General features: G+C 37.8%; 1 protein-coding gene and 1 long non-coding RNA gene across 2 annotated transcripts in view; both read right to left on the bottom strand.

Annotated features, from left to right (window-relative positions):
- The window catches only part of LOC127948724 (B-cell receptor CD22-like), a 52,382-nt gene that overhangs the window by 13,291 nt on the left and 19,386 nt on the right, over positions 1-19,705 (bottom strand). The window lies entirely within an intron of this gene.
- Positions 286-17,880, bottom strand: LOC127948743 (uncharacterized). The gene is made up of 4 exons (XR_008152177.1): positions 17,840-17,880; positions 2,381-2,449; positions 2,264-2,286; positions 286-428 (listed from the first exon to the last, which is right to left on the bottom strand). It is a non-coding gene; the product is annotated as an uncharacterized LOC127948743 (long non-coding RNA).

Raw genomic sequence — 19,705 nt, 5'->3', positions numbered from 1 at the left:
GGAGGGTTTGAATCACTGCTGCAGCTCAGATTCACTGAATCTCCCTCCACTATTTCACCAGATGGACTGATGGACACTGAGACACTCCTTGGTGGATCTAATAAAACCAAAAATAAAATACATAGAAGAATAAGAAAAAAAGTGCACTGTTGAGACCTTTGAGGCTTTGGTTATTATTTTGGTGACACTGAGCTGAACAGCAGGAGAGATGTAAGTGTGTCCCTGTACACCACAGCTGTATCTGCCTGCATCCTCTCTTCTGACTGACTGCAGCAGGAGTTGATTGTTTCTGTCTCTTCTCTCAGTTAATGGCTGTGAGTTTCTGTACCAGATGAATGTTGCTCTGTCAGTCAGAGCGCAGCTGCTTTTACATGTCAGACGGACTGAATCTCCCTCTGTCACTGTCTCAGGAGACTCCACCTGAAGATCTGAACACAACACACACACATTATTTCTAGTGCTGCTGTCATATACTGATTATTATTCAACATAATGCACAGAAGAAGAGTGAAACCTCATCATAGTTCGAATTACAGGGACAGAAATATCAGTTTTTATTTGTATATATGGTCCAAGGTTTATAATCGTTAACAAAAACGAACAAAAAATCCCCCCTGGAAACTAGGTGGGAAAAATATTGTCGTTAACTGAAATAAAAATAAAAACAAGGCATATCTATTACAAAAAAAGAAATACTAATACTGTAATGTGTGTTTGGCAAAACTAACTCATATAAAATGAAATTATACATTAAATGTCCTTAGTTTTCGTCTTTGTCAAGGTCTTTTATTTTTTAAAGCTATTTAAAACACGCAGCGTATTCGTTCAGCAGTATCTCCTTTCCCTGCTCTCCCTCCATCTCTCTGTCACTCATGCGTCTCTCTCGCGCGCACACACACACAGCCCCTCCCCTCCATGAACACCGCGTCTCCAGACAACAAGTGTGCGTTCGACATTGCAAGCAAGTTCTCTAAAGGTTGGTATCTCTACCTCATGAACACCTTTACACAATCACACGTTAAAAAGTGGTATAAAAAAAAAAAAAAAAATACATTCTGAATATAATTTTGTCAGTGTGTTAATGTCGACCCGAGAAGCAATTGATTTTTCTTTAGAAGGTCAACTAGTCGCAAGTTTGAGGTAAAATGCACTCTTTGGTTGTGGTTGTCAATGTCAAAACACTACACAAGCAGTGATTCAAATATTAAATAATGTTATGTCATTTTTTTTTACTTACACACTGATTGTTTGCTGCTTTATTCCAGATCGAGTAAGCTATTGACTGTATAGGGTAAATTTAGTATAGGGTGTGGAAATTGTACAGCTGTGACATTTGTATAGGGTGTGAATTATGTATAGAAGATGCGACTAAAACTAACACTAAAACTAAGCATTTTCACAAATCCCACTTTAAAAACTAATTAAAAATAAACTGAATTTAAAAACAAACATAACATCAGTGAAACCTGTGGAAACATAAAAAGAACCAAGTAGCCTAGGCTAAATAGTTACTTGTATTTGAATTTGTTTTTAATTGGTTATTATTGTTTTACATTCTATTATTTCATATTTTTAGTTCGATAAATGTAGTTTAATCTGAGAACCCTAATACTCTCTTAATGAAACTAACATTTGATTTTATTCACAGAGACACTATGAGGAAAAGGAAAGGGCATACAGACAAAAGAGTAAGCAGGTCTTATGGAGGTAAGACCCGACCCTCTAATGTACTGTATAATAATTGACTACTGTCGCATGTTTAATAATTGCCTTCTGTCACATGTTTAGACCTTGTATGTGTGTTGCACAACACATGTTGCAATTGGTGATAACGGTGGGGATTGATATGGTAGTGGACCATGATGTTCATAGAATAAGTGAAGGAGCAGCACCCCCCAATTATGGTGGGGTAATTCGCACTCTGAATCTCATCAAATGTACCTGTGACAGTAAGAGTCACTCCTGGATAACCTTTCCATTTTCCGTCTGTTACATTAGTTGTGAATCTGAAACAGTACATGTGTGAATCCTTCTGTGTCACGTGACTCAGTCTGATGGTGCAGTTTTTCTGTTTATCTCCCAAATACTGAAGCCTCTGACTATATGCAGGGTCCTCAGACAGATCTAGAGGCTCTACATTCTTTACATGGTTTTTGGTCCAGAACACTTTAATGATTTGATATCCAGTAGGGTATGCATAAGTGCAGCTCATTATCACTGATGAGTTCTTTAGTGCACAGATGTGTGGATGTATGTAACTCACACCCCATTCAGCACTAGAAACCCCTGAAACACAGAATTCATATAGTGAACAAAATATCAGCAGCTGAAAGATGGTAGCGAAATGCTTCAGTGTTTCTAAAATGTTGCAGAGACTCACCGTGAATCAAGATCAGAAACATCAGAGGAAGAGGAGGAGCCATTCTGACTGACATCAGCATAGCAATACCTACAACAACAAAAATCAACAGTGGCATATTTAAGCTGTAATGAACCAGTTTCATTCATGATTTAAATATTCTGAGACCATTTTAAAGTTTTCTTCATTTGTAATTCATAAAGAACAATATAATTATCATTGTCAGTCTAGATGCTGATGTCTTTTGAGGTTTAGTCAGACTCAGTGTGACTGGTTTAGAAACACTCTGGTTAAACTGTTAAGCTAACAGGATCTCACCTTCTTCTTCCTGTCCAGTGCAAATCAACAGACAAACGCTGGCATTTTATTCTCTCTCTGTTTTTATTTTACTACCATTCTCAACACTTTAAAACAAAGACAGAGAGAGGATAAAATGCCAGCATTTATTTTCCTTATACATGAGACAAAAACACATTTATTTTTGTTTTGTTTCCTATTCACTGGTCAATTCTCTTAGACCAACATGCGAAACATGCCATTGCATGCAATCTCCTGCCCCCCACCACCAAAAAAATAAAATAAAATAAAATAAATGTAATAAAATAATTAGGTTAGGTTAGATTATTGTAATGGTTTATTGGGTAGTTGTTCTATGGCAAGCCAAATTAACTTTTATTCATTCGCAGGATATGTATTCTTGATATCAACAATTCAATTTTTACTAGTAACAATGTTAATTCTTGATATCAACAATTACATTTCCACTAGTAACAATTAGAATTTTTGATATCAACAATTACATTTTCACTAGTAACAATGTTAATTTTTGATATCAGGAATTAGATTTATACTAGTAACAATTGCTATTTTTGATATCAACAATTCAATTTCCACTAGTAACAATGTTAATTCTTGATATCAGGAATTGTATTTTCACTAGTTAAATGTCACCATAGGCTTCCATTCAAATGTAATTGTTGATATCAAGAATTGCTTTCTTACTAGTTGAAATTCCGATTTCACATATCAGAAATACAATTCTTACTAGTAAAGACCTTTATTTTTGATATCAGTAATCACATAGTTACTAGTAAAGACGTCTATTCTTGATATCAACAATTTAATTGTTGATATCAACAATTTAATTCTTGATATCAACAATTTAATTGTCACTAGTGCCAATGTTCATTTCTGATATCATGAATGTAATTGTTACTAGTAAGAATGCCATTTTAGATATCAGAAATTACCCTCCCAATTGTTGATATCAGAAATACATTTTCAGATATCAGAAATGAACAGTGTCACTAGTAACAATTACATTTTTGATATCAAGAATTAACATTTCAACTAGTAACAACTAAATTGTTGATATCAAGAATTCACATTTTTACTAGTAAAAATGTCATTGTTGATATCAAAAAATATATTTTTACTAGTAAGAAATACAAAGCTGATATGTGAATTTAGAATTGTAACTAGTAACAAATGCATTTTGATATCTGTAATAGTTTTGGCGCCGTTTTAACATTTAAACATGTGAATTGTTGATATCAACAATTTAATTCTTGATAACAACAATTTAATTGTTGATATCAATAATTGAATTGTTGATATCAACAATTACATTTCCACTAGTAACAACACGTATTCTTGATATCAACAATGACGTCATCACTCGCAGAAATAAGTTCATCATATCAACAATGAAATTACAACTAGTAATACACTTAATTCTTGATATCAGTAACTTAATTCTTACATGTTAAAATTGCATTTTCACTAGTAAAAATTGTAATTTAAGATATCATTAATTCCTTTTTGGATATGTGCATATCAATGAACCCCTTTTTGGATATGTGCATAATTTGATGACGAGTCCAACCCTTTATGAATGTTTATGGAGGATAGACGACAAGGTAAAGAGTCCAACAGAGAATGGGCACATTGGATTGCCCTCTCGTGAAAATAAAATGCTCCTGTAGGCTATTTTTAATAATTATTTTTATTTTATTTTGACAGAGAATATTCAACTCCGCCTACCAACGCATGTTAGTGTTTGTCAAAAGTGCAAAAAGACATCATCATCCTATCAGTTAATGTGGTGCAGATGGTAGAGCACGAAGCAATTACTTTTGGAGGCGACAGACCCGGGTTCGATCCCGCCTTCTGCCGAGCTTTTTACTTCACCCTTTTCACGTCCCCTATCACATCGAAAGGCTTATATTTTCAATAAAACTCAGCGAAATTATCGAAAAGTGGAAAATAACGCGGATATTGTGTAAGGCTAGGGCTAATTGTAGGGAAGGTTTCCATTTAATCATTTGTAAATAACAATTATAATTTACTCTCCATATGTTATTATTGTAGCCTATACTGTTTTATAATGTAGCCTAATACAATAATGAGGTGCACATATTGGTCACTACTTGCAATAAGCAACACAAACAGCATCAAACTACTATTACTGTAAGAAAATACTCATATTATCAAATAAGGTAAATACAATCTATTGCTAATAAAATATGCTATTTTCACTTAGTGTAAATATAATTCATTGTATTCAAATAGCCCCTGGCAAAATCAAACTCTAAACTATCAGCCAATTCAACTGAAAGATTAAGGCTGTGGTATTAATTTTTCAGATTTCTAAGGATTCTTCTAAGCCTTTTTCAGTTTTATTTACATTTAATAATTTTGCAGACGCTTTTATCCAAAGCGACTTACAAATGAGAACAATAGAAGCAGTCAGGTCAACAAGAGAACAACAACAGTATACAAGTGCCATGACAAGTCTCAGTTAGTCTAGTACAGAACGCATATCCAGGTTTTTTTTTTTTATATTAAATATGAAGAGAAAGAAAAGTGCTAGTATTAGTTGGTTAAGTGCTTGCGAAAAAGATGAGTCTTAAGATGTTTCATGAAAATGAGTAAAGACTCATTTGGGATTTTGTTGAGATTGGGATTGGGAGATTGAGATTGGGAGGTCATTCCACCAGCTGGGCACAGTCCAGGAAAAGGTCCGTGAGAGTGATGTTGAACTTCTTTGGGATGGCACCACAAGGCGTCGTTCACTTGCAGAGTGCAAACTTCTGGAGGGCACATAAGATTTAACCAGTGAGTTTAGGTATGTTGGTGTCGTGCCAGTGGTCGTCTTGTAGGCAAGCATCAGTACCTTGAATTTGATGCGAGCGGCTACTGGTAGCCAGTGTAACTTGATGAGGAGAGGAGTAACATCAGCTTTTTTTGACTCATTAAAGACAACCCTTTCTGCTGCATTCTGGATCAGTTGCAAAGGCTTGATAGTACATGCAGGAAGAGCCAGGAGGACATTACCATAGTCCAGTCTGGAGAGTAGACTAGAAGTTCTGTGGCTTGCTCTGACAGGAAGGGTCTAATCTTCCTAATGTTGTATAAGGCAAATCTGCAGGACTGGCTCGTTGTAGCAATGTGGTCTGTGAAGTATAACTGATGATCCATCACAACTCCTAGGTTTCTGGCTGAATTGAAAATAAATGCAATAAATGTGTATAACCGTAGTGTAGCGACAGTAGTTTAATATTATTGGTGTGCATAGAAATATGTTTAAAGCTTGTAGATAATTTACCCCAATAAGACAAACTTGATTAAATATACAGTATCTCACAGAAGTGAGTACACTCCTCACATTTTTGTAAACATTTTATTATACCTTTTCATGTGACAACACTGAAGAAATGACACTTTGCTACAATTTAAAGTAGTGAGTGTACAGCTTGTATAACAGTGTAAATTTACTGTCCCTTCAAAATAACTCAACACATACCCATTAATGTCTAAAGCGCCGGCCACAAAAGTGAGTACACTCCTAAGCGAAAATTTTCAAATTGGGTCCATTAGCCATTTTCTCTCCCTGGTGTCATGTGACTCGTTAGTGTTTCAAGATCTCAGGTGTGAATGGGGAGCAGGTGTGTTAATCTAGCTCTCACTCTCTCATACTGGTCACTGGAAGTTCAACACGGCACCTCATGGCAAAGAACTCTCTGAGGATCTGAAAAAAAGAATTGTTGCTCTACATAAAGATGACGTGGGCTATAAGAACATCGCCAAGACACTGAAACTGAGCTGCAGCACGGTGGTTTAACAGGATAGGTTTCACTCAGAACAGGCCTCGCCATGGTCAACCAAAGAAGTTGAGTGCACGTGCTCAGCATCATATCCAGATGTCGTGTTTGGGAAATAGACGTATGAGTGCTGCCAGCATTGCTGCAGAGGTTGAAGGGGTGGGGGGTCAGCCTGTCAGTGCTCAGACTGCATCAGATTGGTCTGCAGGGCTGTCGTCCCAGAAGGAAGTCTCTTCTGAAGATGATGCACAAGAAAGCCTGCAAACAGTCTGCTGAAGACAAGCAGACTAAAGACATTACTGGAACCATGTCCTGTGATCTGATGAGACCAAAATAAACGTATTCCCTTCAGATAGTGTCAAGCGTGTGGCGGCGACCAGGTGAGGAGTACAAAGACAATGTGTCTTGCCTTCAGTCAAGCATGGTGGTGGAAGTGTCATGGTCTGGAGCTGCATGAGTGCTGCCGGTACTGGGGAGATGATACAGTTCACTGAGGGAACCATGAATGCCAACGTGTACTGTGAAATACTGAAGCAGAGCATGATCCCCTCCCTTTAGAGACTGGGCCACAGGGAAGTATTCCAACATGATAACGACCCCAAACACACCTTCAAGACGACCACTGCATTGCTAAAGAAGCTGAGGTGAAAGGTGATGGATTGGTCAAGCATGGGCATCGTCAAATGGAAGGTGGAAGAGCACAAGGTCTCTAAGATCTGGAAGAGGACTCCAGTGGCAACATGTGATGCTGTGGTGAAATCCAAGGCCAAGGTTTCATGGGCTTTCATAACATTGAAATGGCTGAGACAGACATGAGAAAGAGGTTCAATAGACTTTATCATTCCTCTTGTCCACCGCTGCTTCATAATGCATATTAGGACACGACTCATTCAGGTAGCCAGCGATATTATAAAAAAAGAAAAGAAAAAAAAGGTCCAGTAAAACGTTTGTATGATGCATTATCCCCTTTAATGTTTTTCCTTTTGGTTGTTTTTTATTTTTTATTTGATGTATTAGAGGAAAGTGTAATAAAACCAAAAATAAACGCCTGAAAAAACGACATGAAGACACTTTTAAAACTAAACGAATGCCTTGTTCAATTTTCCTTTTAAGTATCCGAAGGACTTGGTGGCTAATAAAAAGAAACAGCATCAACTTACTTTTTTACAATTAACAAACAAAATAATAATAATAATAATAATCCAGCCATAATATAATTTTGAAGTTTCAACGAAAAAATAAATTAAATAAAGGAGGAGCCGTTTCTGCACGTGGACGTTCTTCTGCCATCTTTGGCCAATGCTGACGCTTGAACGAGGGGTGTCGGAAAATCTCATTAATATTCATGATCTCCTTTATTTTTGATATCAGTAATCACGTGGTTACTAGTACAGACGTCGATTCTTGATATCAACAATTTATTTGTCACTAGTAACAATGTTAATTCTTGATATCAACAATTTATTTGTCACTAGTAACAATGTTAATTCTTGATATCAACAATTCGATTTTCACTAGTTAAAATGTTAATTCTTGATATCAGGAATTAGATTTCTACTAGTAACAACTGCTATTTTTGATATCAACAATTTAATTTCCACTAGTAACAATGTTAATTCTTGATATCAACAATTCAATTTTCACTAGTAACAATGTTAATTCTTGATATCAACAATTCAATTTCCACTAGTAACAATGTTAATTCTTGATATCAGGAATTGTATTTTCACTAGTTAAATGCCACCATAGACTTCCATTCAAATTTAATTGTTGATATCAATAATTACTTTCTTACTAGTTGAAATTCCGATCTCACATATCAGAAATACAATTCTTACTAGTAAAGACCTTTATTTTTGATATCAGTAATCACACGTTACTAGTACCGACGTCAATTCTTGATATCAACAATTGAATTGTTGATATCAACAATTACATTTCCACTAGTAACGACACGTATTCTTGATATCACAAATGACGTCATCAGAAATGCAAAAATGCGTTTATCATATCAAAAATGAAATTACAACTAGTAATACACATAATTCTTGATATCTTTAACTTAATTGTTACATGTTAAAATTACATTTTCACTAGTAAAAATTGTTATTTTAGTTATCATGAATTCCTTTTTGGATATGTGCATAGCAATGAACTCCTTTTTGGATATGTGCATAATTTAATGACGAGTGCAACCTTTTATGAATGTTTATGGCGGATAAACTTCAAGATACAGAGCACAAAAGAGAATGGGCACATTCGATTGCCCTCTTATGAAAATAAAACGCTCCTGTAGGCTATTTTTAATAATTATTTTGTTTTTATTTCGACAGGGACGATTTAACTCCACCTACAAACGTAGGGTAGTGTTTGTCAAAGATGTTAAAAGACATTAGATTATTATCGTTTTCTGTGGCGCAGATGGTTAAGCGCCAAGCATGTACGTTTTGACGCGACGGACCTGGGTTCGATTCCGCCTTTTGCCGAGCTCTTTCTTTATCCTTTTCACGTCCCGTATCACATCGGAAAGGCATTTATTTTCAATAAAACTCAACGAAATTATCGAAAAGTGAAAAATAACATGGATATTGGGTAAGGTTAGGGCTAGTTGTAGGAGCTCCGGAAAGTTACCGTTTGGATGGCATTTCATTTCAAATTAAATAGCATTAGTGTGCATTGCATACATTAGAAATACATCGATTAAAATTTGCAATCAGACTTATGACGTTACATTACTTAACATTTATTTAAGACACTTTTTCGATTATATATCGAAAGCAATTTAGAGAGAAATGGCTATGTGGAATATGTGGAATCTGTGTACTAGGAATATGTTACTACGTTCCAGTTCACCCAGTAGCCTATTGCAGGCGGTGTTATGCTAAATAGAGTGTGGTGCTGATGTGCATGTTTCTAATCTTTTTCCGATTTTATTTATACAGTTATGTTTGTATTTATTATCGTTTTCAGCTGTTTGTCATGTATGAATTATTCATAATGATTATTTTAATAAAACATGTTTTTTTTCTTTTTTTTTCTCACCGTCATTGTGAATTGTACCTTGTTTAATCGGTTCTGTGCATTACTTTAACTTTAAAGTATTACCGGAACACCTGTATAGATTGTGGGTGTATCAAAAATAAGTGCTGTTCTTTTTCTAGAGTCTTATATTATAGATTGTAGGGACTGATGGCTTGACTGGATTTGAATACACCTCTCACGTTTCGTATTTTTATTATAGCTTTTAATATGACAGTACCTGAAGAAATGACACTTTGCTACAATGTAAAGTAGTGAGTATACAGCTTGTATAACAGTGTACATATATTTACCATTCCTCTTGTCCACCGATGCTTCAAGAACCGGATAACATGTTATATAAAAAAATATTCCTTTTAGGACACGACTCATTCAATGTAGCCAACGATATTCAAAAAAAAAAAAAAAAAAGTCCAGTAAACCGTTTGTATGATGCATTGTTATCAGTTATATTTTTTCCTTTAGATGTGTTTTTTATTTGATGTATCAGAAGAAAGTGTAATAAAAACAAAAATAAACACCTGAAAAAGCGACATGAAGTTATTTATAAAACTAAATTAATGCCTTGTTCACTTTTCCTTTAATTATCCGAAGGACTTGGTGGCCAATAAAAGGAAACAGCATAAATGTTTTTTTGTTTTTTTTTTACAATTAACAATTTTTTTTACAAATGAATCCGGCCATAATATAATTTTTCAAGTTTCACTGACAAAAATAAATAAAAGAGGAGCCGTTTCTGCACGTGGACGTTCTTCTGCCATCTTTGGCAAATGCTGAAAAAGGAGGAGTGTCGAAAATCTCATTAATATTCATGATCTCATTACCATAGCTATTCTTACATGTAAAAATGGCATTTCTACATATCTGTAAAAGTATTTTTACTAGTTAAAATGTTATTTAAGATATCAGTAATTCTATTTTCACTAGTTGCAAGGACGATTTCAGATATCAACTGCCTTTGTTGATATCAATAATTACTTTGTTACTAGTAACAATGTGAATTCTTGATATCAACAATTTAGTTGTTACTAGTTGAAATGTTAATTCTTGATATCAGTAAATGTATTTCAACATGTTACAATTGTTATTTTTGATATCTGAAAAATAATTTCTGATATCAATATAATTTCTGATATCTAAAATGGCTTTCTTACTAGTAACAATCACATTCATGATATCAGAAATGAACATTGTCACTAGTGACAATTAAATTGTTGATATCAAGATTTAAATTGTTGATATCAACAATTAAATTGTTGATATCAAGAATAGACGTCTTTACTAGTAACTATATTATTACTGATATCAAAAATAAATGTCTTTACTAGTAAGAATTGTATTTCTGATATGTGAAATCGGAATTTCAACTAGTAAGAAAGCAATTCTTGATATCAACAATTAAATTTGAATGGAAGTCTATGGTGACATTTAACTAGTGAAAATACAATTCCTGATATCAAGAATTAACATTGTTACTAGTGGAAATTGAATTGTTGATATCAAAAATAGCAATTGTTACTAGTAGAAATCTAATTCCTGATATCAAAAATTAACATTGTTACTAGTGGAAATTGAATTGTTGATATCAAAAATAGCAATTGTTACTAGTAGAAATCTAATTCCTGATATCAAGAATTAACATTTTGACTAGTGAAAATTGAATTGTTGATATCAAAAATACATATCCTGCGAATGAATAAAAGTTAATTTGGCTTGCCTATTGGCATTCCCAGGTTAAAAATAATTGATATCAAGAATTAACATTGTTACTAGTTGAAATATAATTCCTGATATCAAGAATTAGCATTGTTACTAGTGGAAATGTAATTGTTGATATCAAGAATTTACATTGTTACTAGTGGAAATGTAATTGTTGATATCAAAAATTCTAATTGTTACTAGTGGAAATGTAATTGTTGATATCAAGAATTAACATTGTTACTAGTGAAAATTGAATTGTTGATATCAAGAATACATATCCTGCGAATTAATAAAAGTTAATTTGGCTTGCCATAGTTGTTCTGCACGCTTAGTAAACAAACTACAGCTAGTCCAAAATGTAGCAGCAAGAGTTCTAACTAGAACCAGGAAGTATGACCATATTAACCCTGTCCTGTCAACACTGCACTGGCTCTCTATCAAACATCGTATAGAGACAGGCGGGGAACAATCAATTAACACAAACAAGGAGGAAGGTGACCAAATAAAGGAAAGTGAGACCTCTAGTGGACACCCAGGGATACACAGACCAGACACTGTGACAGAGCTCCTTCTGTAATGATTCAACAACCAGTGAAACACAGGGAGACGAGAGATCCAATCGCAGGTATATTTAATAGAGGTAATCCAAAATCGTAGTCAAACATGCCATGGGTCAAAACCAGAATACAGTCCAAACAAACAAAAAAACAAAACAAGGAAGGGAACAGGAAGGGAAGGAATCGGAAAGGGAACTCAGAATATGAGAATGAGGATTCTCGGGGAACGAGAAGACTGGCACATAGAAGGGTAAGGACTACATACAAACAACAGGGAAATACAGGTATTTATAAGGAGACTAATGACAATAGATTGCCTGCACCTGGTGCAATTAACTGGAATGCAATTACTGTGAAGACAGGACCAGACTAGAGGAATTATAGTGCCTAGTGTGAAGTGCCTAAGGAGAAGTGAGCTCACAAGTGGACACCCAGGGAAACAGAGACTGACAGCGTGACATTACCCCCTCCTCCACGGAGCAGCTGCCAGATGCTCCACCCGAAACCTAAGGGAAAACCAACAGACAAAGAAACTAGGAGGGAGGTGGAGCGGCGGAGGACTAGGGGGAGGGACGGAGGGCCAGATAACATGGTACACAGAGACAGGAGGTCCAGGTAGAATGGGGAAACAGAGACAAGACAACAAGGTAAAATGGGGAGACTGAGACAAGAGAAGTGCCACACAAAACAAGGAGTCCAGGAGGGTGGTGGACCGGCGGAGGATAAGGGGGAGGGACTAGAGTTGTCACATTCGCGAACGAAACGATTCTTTTGAACGGCTCATAAACATGAATGATGGGAGCGAAGTCACGGCTGGAGGGGAGCCGTTCTTTCTATCTTTATTTTTTCCTATGCGTGTTTCACACAGATGCACACAAATGAGCTCCTCCGCGAGACAGAACAGTTATAGGGGAGGGGCGCACCCAGCGCAGGCCAACCCTTTATAGCGTGATGATATTAGTTATTAGTTGTGCTCGCATTCTTCACGTGAGTACTCCAGTGGAAAAAAAACCCTGCGTGCCTCTGTCATTGGGTAGGAGCGGAGCCATTACGTGTGCACGCTGCCGTCACATGCTTACTCCAGTTAAAAAAAAAAAAAAAAAAATTAGTATGTAGTATGTAGACATTTCCATTTTATTTATTCTAATTTTATCTACTTTAAATATTTTTTGTTTTCTATCAAAATGTTACATGTGATAACAATGCTCTTGTGTGTAAGTGTTTGTAGTAAAAGCTGTTTTGCGCAGAAATTCATTGCAGCCGGCTTTGTTTTTGATGTTTATTCGTGAGTAGGTATTGTATGAATAACATAAGTCAACGTAGCTTTACACACACACACACAAACACACTTTGTACTAAAGGTAAATCCAAAATAGTGATGTCACTGTCTAAGCAGAGGGATTTGTGCAACCCTATGGAATATAGTCCACACATGACAAATGAGGTAATAATCAATGTTTCAGAATAATTCAAACTCCGATATTGGTGTGTGATATCTGAGATTTAATTATTTGACTACAAATCTCACCTCATCATTCCTCCCAGTGATTATTTCCAGGATAAACTCAGATGCCCCCAAGCTTGCTTCTTAAAACTGACTAAATATTTAAAAATAGTTCCTTTGAACGGCTCTTTGAAAGGAGCGGGTCGCGAAGATCCAGATCCTCTCAAAGAGCCATAAATCCCACCACTAGGAGGGACGGAGGGCCAGGTCCTAGAGGGGAACGGAACGACAGACACAGACTAGAAACCCAGGAAGGAGGTGGACTGACGGAGGATCAGGGGGAGGGATGGAGGGCCAGGTCCAAAAGAGGAAACGGGCAGAACAAAAACACAAAAACATAAGTCCATGAAGGACATGACGTGATGCCCACCAGGGCGGAGCAGAAGACCACCACAACCGTGTGGTGAGGGTGGAAGCCCCCCAGGGCGGAGCAGAAGACCACCACTTCCTCGTGGTCGAGACCGGAGTCCCCCAGGATGGAGCAGAAGACCACCACCACCATGTGGTCAAGGCAGAAGCCCCCCAGGGCGGAGCAGAAGACCACCATAACTATGTGTTCAGGGTGGAAGCCCCCCAGGGCGGAGCAGATGACCACCACAGCAGGGTGGTCGGGACGGATGCCCCCTAGGGTGGAACAGAAGACAACCACATCTTTGTGGTCGAGGCCGGAATCCCCCAGGGTGGAGCAGAAGACCACCACAGCCGTGAGGTCAGGGCGGAAGCCACCCAGGGTGGAGCATAAGACCACCACATCCTTGTGGTCGAGGCCCGGGATCCCCCAGGGCGGAGCAGAAGACCACCACAGCCATGTGGTCAGGGCGGAAGCCCCCCAGGGAGAAGAGCAGAAGACCACCATATCTGTGCGGCCAGACCAACGGGAGGACGAAACTCTGGTAATCCCATGGTGTTTATACTGGAATCCAGAGGATCGGTGCTGACTTGACTCTGCGGAACGGAACGACAGACACAGACTAGAAACCCAGGAAGGAGGTGGACCGACGGAGGATCAGGGGGAGGGATAGAGGGCCAGGTCCAAAAGAGGAACGGGCGGAAGCCCCCCAGGGCGGAGCAGAAGACCACCATATCTGTGCGGACAGACCAACGGGAGGACGAAACTCTGGTAATCCCATGGTGTTTATACTGGAATCCAGAGGATCGGTGCTGACTTGACTTTGCTCATGAAGATTATTGGTGACTTGCATTTGTTCATGAAGATCCCCGGTGACTTGACTCAGTCCTTGAAGATCCCCGGTGACTTGACTCAGTCCTTGAAGATCCCCGGTGACTTGACTCAGTCCTTGAAGATCACCAGTGACTTGACTCAGTCCTTGAAGATCACCAGTGACTTGACTCTGTCCTTGAAGATCACCAGTGACTTGACTCTTTCCTTGAAGATCACCACTGACTTGACTCTGTACTTGAAGATCACCAGTGACTTGACTCTTTCCTTGAAGATCACCACTGACTTGACTCTGTACTTGAAGATCACCACTGACTTGACTCTGTACTTGAAGATCACCAGTGACTTGACTCTGTCCTTGAAGATCACCAGTGACTTGACTTGACTCTGAAAGGTCAACCGTGATTAGCCTTGTCTCTGGAAAATCCATGGTGACTAACCCTGACTCTGTAGGGTCAATGGTGACTAACCCTGACTCCGGAAGGTCAACAGTGACTAACCTTGACTCTGGAGGGTCAATGGTGACTAATCCTGTCTCCGGAAGGTCAACGGTGACTAACCCTGACTCTGGAAGGTCCATGAGCACCTGACTCGACTTTGGAGGGTCCACGAGCACCTGACTCGACTCTGGAGGGTCAACCGGAACCTGACTCAACTCTGGAAAGTCAATGAGCACCTGACTCGACTCTGGATGGTCAACAGGAGCCTGACTTGACTCTGGACAGTCAACTGGAATTTGACTCAACTCTGGAAGGTCGACAGGAACTAGCCCTGACTCTGGAAGGTCAACTATAACTTACCCTGACTCTGGAAGGTCGACGGTGACTAACCCTGACTCTGGAGGGTCGATGAACACCTGACTCGACTCTGGAGGGTCAACTGGAACCTGACTCAACTCTGATAGGTCAACTGGAATCTGACTCAACTCTGGAGGGTCAACGGGAACCTGACTTGACTCTGGACAGTCCACTGGAATTTGACTTGACTCTGGAAGGTCGACAGGAACTAGCCCTGACTCTGGAAGGTCAACAGTAACTAACCCTGACTCTGGAAGGTCGACGGTGACCAACCCTGATTCTGGAGGGTCCATGAACACCTGACTCGACTCTGGAGGGTCAACCGGAACCTGACTCAACTCTGGAAAGTCAACGGGTACCTGACTCGACTCTGGAAGGTCCACTGAAGTCGCCATCCTCTGCAGTGGCTCCGGGCTGGCAGCCGTCTTGTGCAGTGTCGTTGGGTTGGTGGCCATCTTGTACTGTGGCACTGGCTCAGCAGACGTGATGTGAACAGTTTTGGGAATCTCTAGGATCTTTGACAGCATGGAGAAATAATCCAAAAACGTCTCTGCGGCCATCTTGGGCGTTGGCGCTGAGCTGGTGGGCATCTTGCACCGTGGCGCTGGACTGGTGACCACTTTGTGCTGTGGTGCTGTGCTGGCGTCCATCTTGCCTCGTGGCACTGGGTTGGCGGCCATGCTTCGCAGCGGCGCTGGCTCAGCCGTCAATGGATAGAGGTAAGTCAGCGATATTTATACTGTGGGATTGATTACTTGATTGTGGTCCACCTGTGATGATTAGGCTAAGTATCTGACGCGCTCCTCCCGAATCTTCATAGATAATTACATTTATCATTTTGCATTATTGACACACTGTTTTCCTAATGAATGTTGTTCAGTTGCTTTAACGCAATGTATTTTGTTTAAAGTGCTATATAAATAAAGGTGACTTGACTTGACGCAATGTATTTTGTTTAAAGCGCTATATAAATAAAGGTGACTTGACTTGACTAAAATAATTCACTCCATAAAGTTTGACCAAAATTAAATGTCTTTCCAGCTGAAGACCAATTTAAACAAATTAAGTTTTAAAGACAAATAGAGTTTAAACCGCAGCAGTATTTAGACTACTCACTAAGCTGCCAGATTCTATATATATATATATATATATATATATATATATATATATATATATATATATATATATATATATATATATATATATATATATATATATATATATTAGTGGTGGGCAGTTATTGGCGTTAACATGCTGCGTTAACGGGAGACTCTTATCGGACGATAAAAATAATATCGCCGTTAATCAATTCTCAAAGTTGTGTTAAGAGCAGGGTCTATACTAGGCAAGTTATGATGACTTTCACCTTGAAATTTTAGCGTGGATGTATACCTAGCCGAATCTGTATGGGGCGAGAGCGAGTCTGCAGACCTGTGTGTATACCTACTGTGAAATTACCACATCAAATGTGACATGCTAACATGGATGCAGCTGAAGCCACCGGGTTTGCTTCAGGGAAATTGTTATTATTTTTTTTTAAAGAAGCTTTCTCGACAAGACACCCGCTTGTTTCACACATAATCCATCTGCAGTGCATATGCAGTCCGTGTGTGTTTCGTATGTGGTGCTGAAACAGCACGGACTGATACTCATTGTGCTTTCACACAGGACACGTTTGCAGTCCGCTACTCGGTACGTGAACGATCACTGCTGTAACACACTGACGGACCGCAACCGCATGAACGCTGGAATCCGTTAACATGGGTGCGTAAAAAAAAATGCAACACATACGCACTACAGACAGAGTATGTGTGAAACAGGCGTAAGGTTATTTGCACTTTGTGCAATGTGGAATTCGTTTACAGCTTTCTCAAGCAGTTTGTGATGCATTTTGGAAACAGGAGATGAGTCCCTGGTCTAATGCACCACCCATTCTCAAAGACAACATTACTTTTATTCATTATTTTATTTGGGTAGCACACATATTCTGAATGCCTTTGGCAGAATTCAAATGAGCCATTTTAATCTAGATCAATTCCAAGATTACAGTGAGATTAATCTATATTAAAATTAATCTATGCCCACCACAAAAATACACACACGCACGTGCATTGTGTCCATATCACCAAACTCCATATCTGTGACAGCTTCACCTTTTTCTTTTATAAAAGAAATATATATATATATATATATATATATATATATATATTCACTGTTAAAAACATATTAAGAGTTCTCACTGTCACAAAACCAAAGTTCAAGCTTTCAGTTTAGAGATTCAATACATACTTAACTAATGTTTTAATGGAAGTCACTTCGGTTCTACTGTGTTCTTATGAAACCCAACAGAAGTTACAACAGAGTGATAATGGAAGTTTTACTTTGATGTCAGAGTTTACAAACAAAACAAATAAACAACAGCAAAAACATTTAGCTACATTTAAGAAAGTTCTGAACTACTGTAGGTGTTTAACAAAAAATTACTTTGCCTTTTGATGTTAAACCTTAGAGTGAGTTATATCCTTTAACACAAACACACAAAAGATATGTGATGATGATGATGATGAATCTGAAGAAAGATAATGAAAGAAGCTCTTACCTGTTTCACCAACACTCATGACCAGTGATAGCACTACAAATGATCAGGATGAAAGCAGCACTGTGGTTTTCACACTCTCATGTTATGCACACATATTATATTTTAATATGTGGTTATGACACTTCACCTTCTGCAGATAGTTGCAACAATTGGCCATCATCACAGTGATGCTATTAGACTAAAGGCATAAAACAGAAGTTAAATCTTACATCAGTCCTTAAAATGAAAAACCTTGCATCAGGCCAAATAATGTTTTCAAACCTATGCATATGTTTCCAATGAACCAAGAAAATAATGACTTGATTTTGCATTTGATCATTTTTGCCTAATTAATAGTAATTTGGTATTTAAAAAGGAACGGCTTTAAAACATGCTGATGAATCAGGAACACTAAAATATTACAGCTCCTTCCTATTTATTTATTTATTCATTTATTTATAATAAGTCCCCTATGTCAGTTTAGTTGCTCTAAAGATATCCACAGGGCCTGTACAAAAACTCACACTTATACTTACTTGCATGACATGTTTCCTGTATTTGGCCCAAGTGTTCAAGCGAGTGTGAAGACCACAAGTGTGTGTGTGTGTGTGACTTCTGGCTACTTGATGGAACACACTTATAATGTTGTAAAAATGCAAGCGTTGACAGAGCTTTATTTCGATTTACAATATGTAAAATTTTAAAATAAACATAGAAATGTCTGTTCAGGAGTTCTATGTATCAGATAATAAAATTTAGTACGTGTGGTGCTTGTAATTAAGTCTTAAAGAAAAAAAAAGTTGGTAAAATTGTACAAAACACACTTCTTTGAACCAATATCTCAGGAAAGTCTATATAATAGCTGTTTTATTGATTGATTATAATACAACTATTGACATGATAGAGGAGCTTCTGAATTTTATAATCAACTGAGAAAATCATTAACATCATTTTATTTTGTAACATTTTGTAACCCATGCAATTCCTCAGCAGTACAATCACCTGGAAGAAGAAAGGACTCGGATTGTGTGTGATCTGACACTCTCAGTTCACTTGAGTCTCAGCAAACATGCATAATGGCGCTATAGATGGTTTCAACGGTAACAACCCTTACAAAAAATAACCATGGTTTTATTATAGTAAAACTGTAGTAACCCATGGTTTTTTGGCGTATTGACTGCCATTTGTAAAACCACAGATTTACTACAAATACCATGGTATAACTATGGTTAATATAGCAAAACCATGGCTAATTTGTGGTTACCATGGTTTAACTACAGTAACCATGGTTTTTTGGTTTTATTTGTAGTAAAACCATGGTTAATTTTCGTAAGGGAACATAAATAAACGTTACTGCGCATGCGTGCTTTTGTGGCCCTAACTTAACTTACAGTAGACTGCAAATGAAAATGAAAATGCAAATTCATTATTTGCCAGCAGGAGATAAAATAGAGGATAGAAATAGAGGTTTCCCCAGTAACAGCTGTAAACAAAGCAGAGCTAAGCTCACAAATGCTGCGTTATCAGGCATTTAACATGCAAGTCTTCCTTCAGAAATACAGTGATATAAAAACACCTGTGCCTGTTGATATTTAAATCTATAAATTTAAGGAATTATTATTATTATTATTAAACGTGCAGTACATGCTCACATTTATTCAATGAAGCCTTTTGGAAAATCGATCAGTTTTAAAATCATGGCGAGTCTCAAATAAATAAATGTATGTGAAAAACATCCCACATCATAACCACCTGAGCCCAGCTTCAGTCTACTTTAACTGCGTTTGTAGAAGGCACCGCAGCCAGACCGATATACACGACACAGAAAGGAAGTTAACTTAGGGCCAGGTGCATGCGCCTGATGAAACGGTCTATTAAGGAACTGAG

The sequence above is a fragment of the Carassius gibelio genome, chromosome B1, assembly GCF_023724105.1.
Source record: "Carassius gibelio isolate Cgi1373 ecotype wild population from Czech Republic chromosome B1, carGib1.2-hapl.c, whole genome shotgun sequence".
In the NCBI taxonomy this organism is placed as follows: domain Eukaryota; kingdom Metazoa; phylum Chordata; class Actinopteri; order Cypriniformes; family Cyprinidae; genus Carassius; species Carassius gibelio.
Note: the sequence above shows the minus strand (reverse complement) of the source record. Positions and strands in the feature narration are given on the sequence as shown.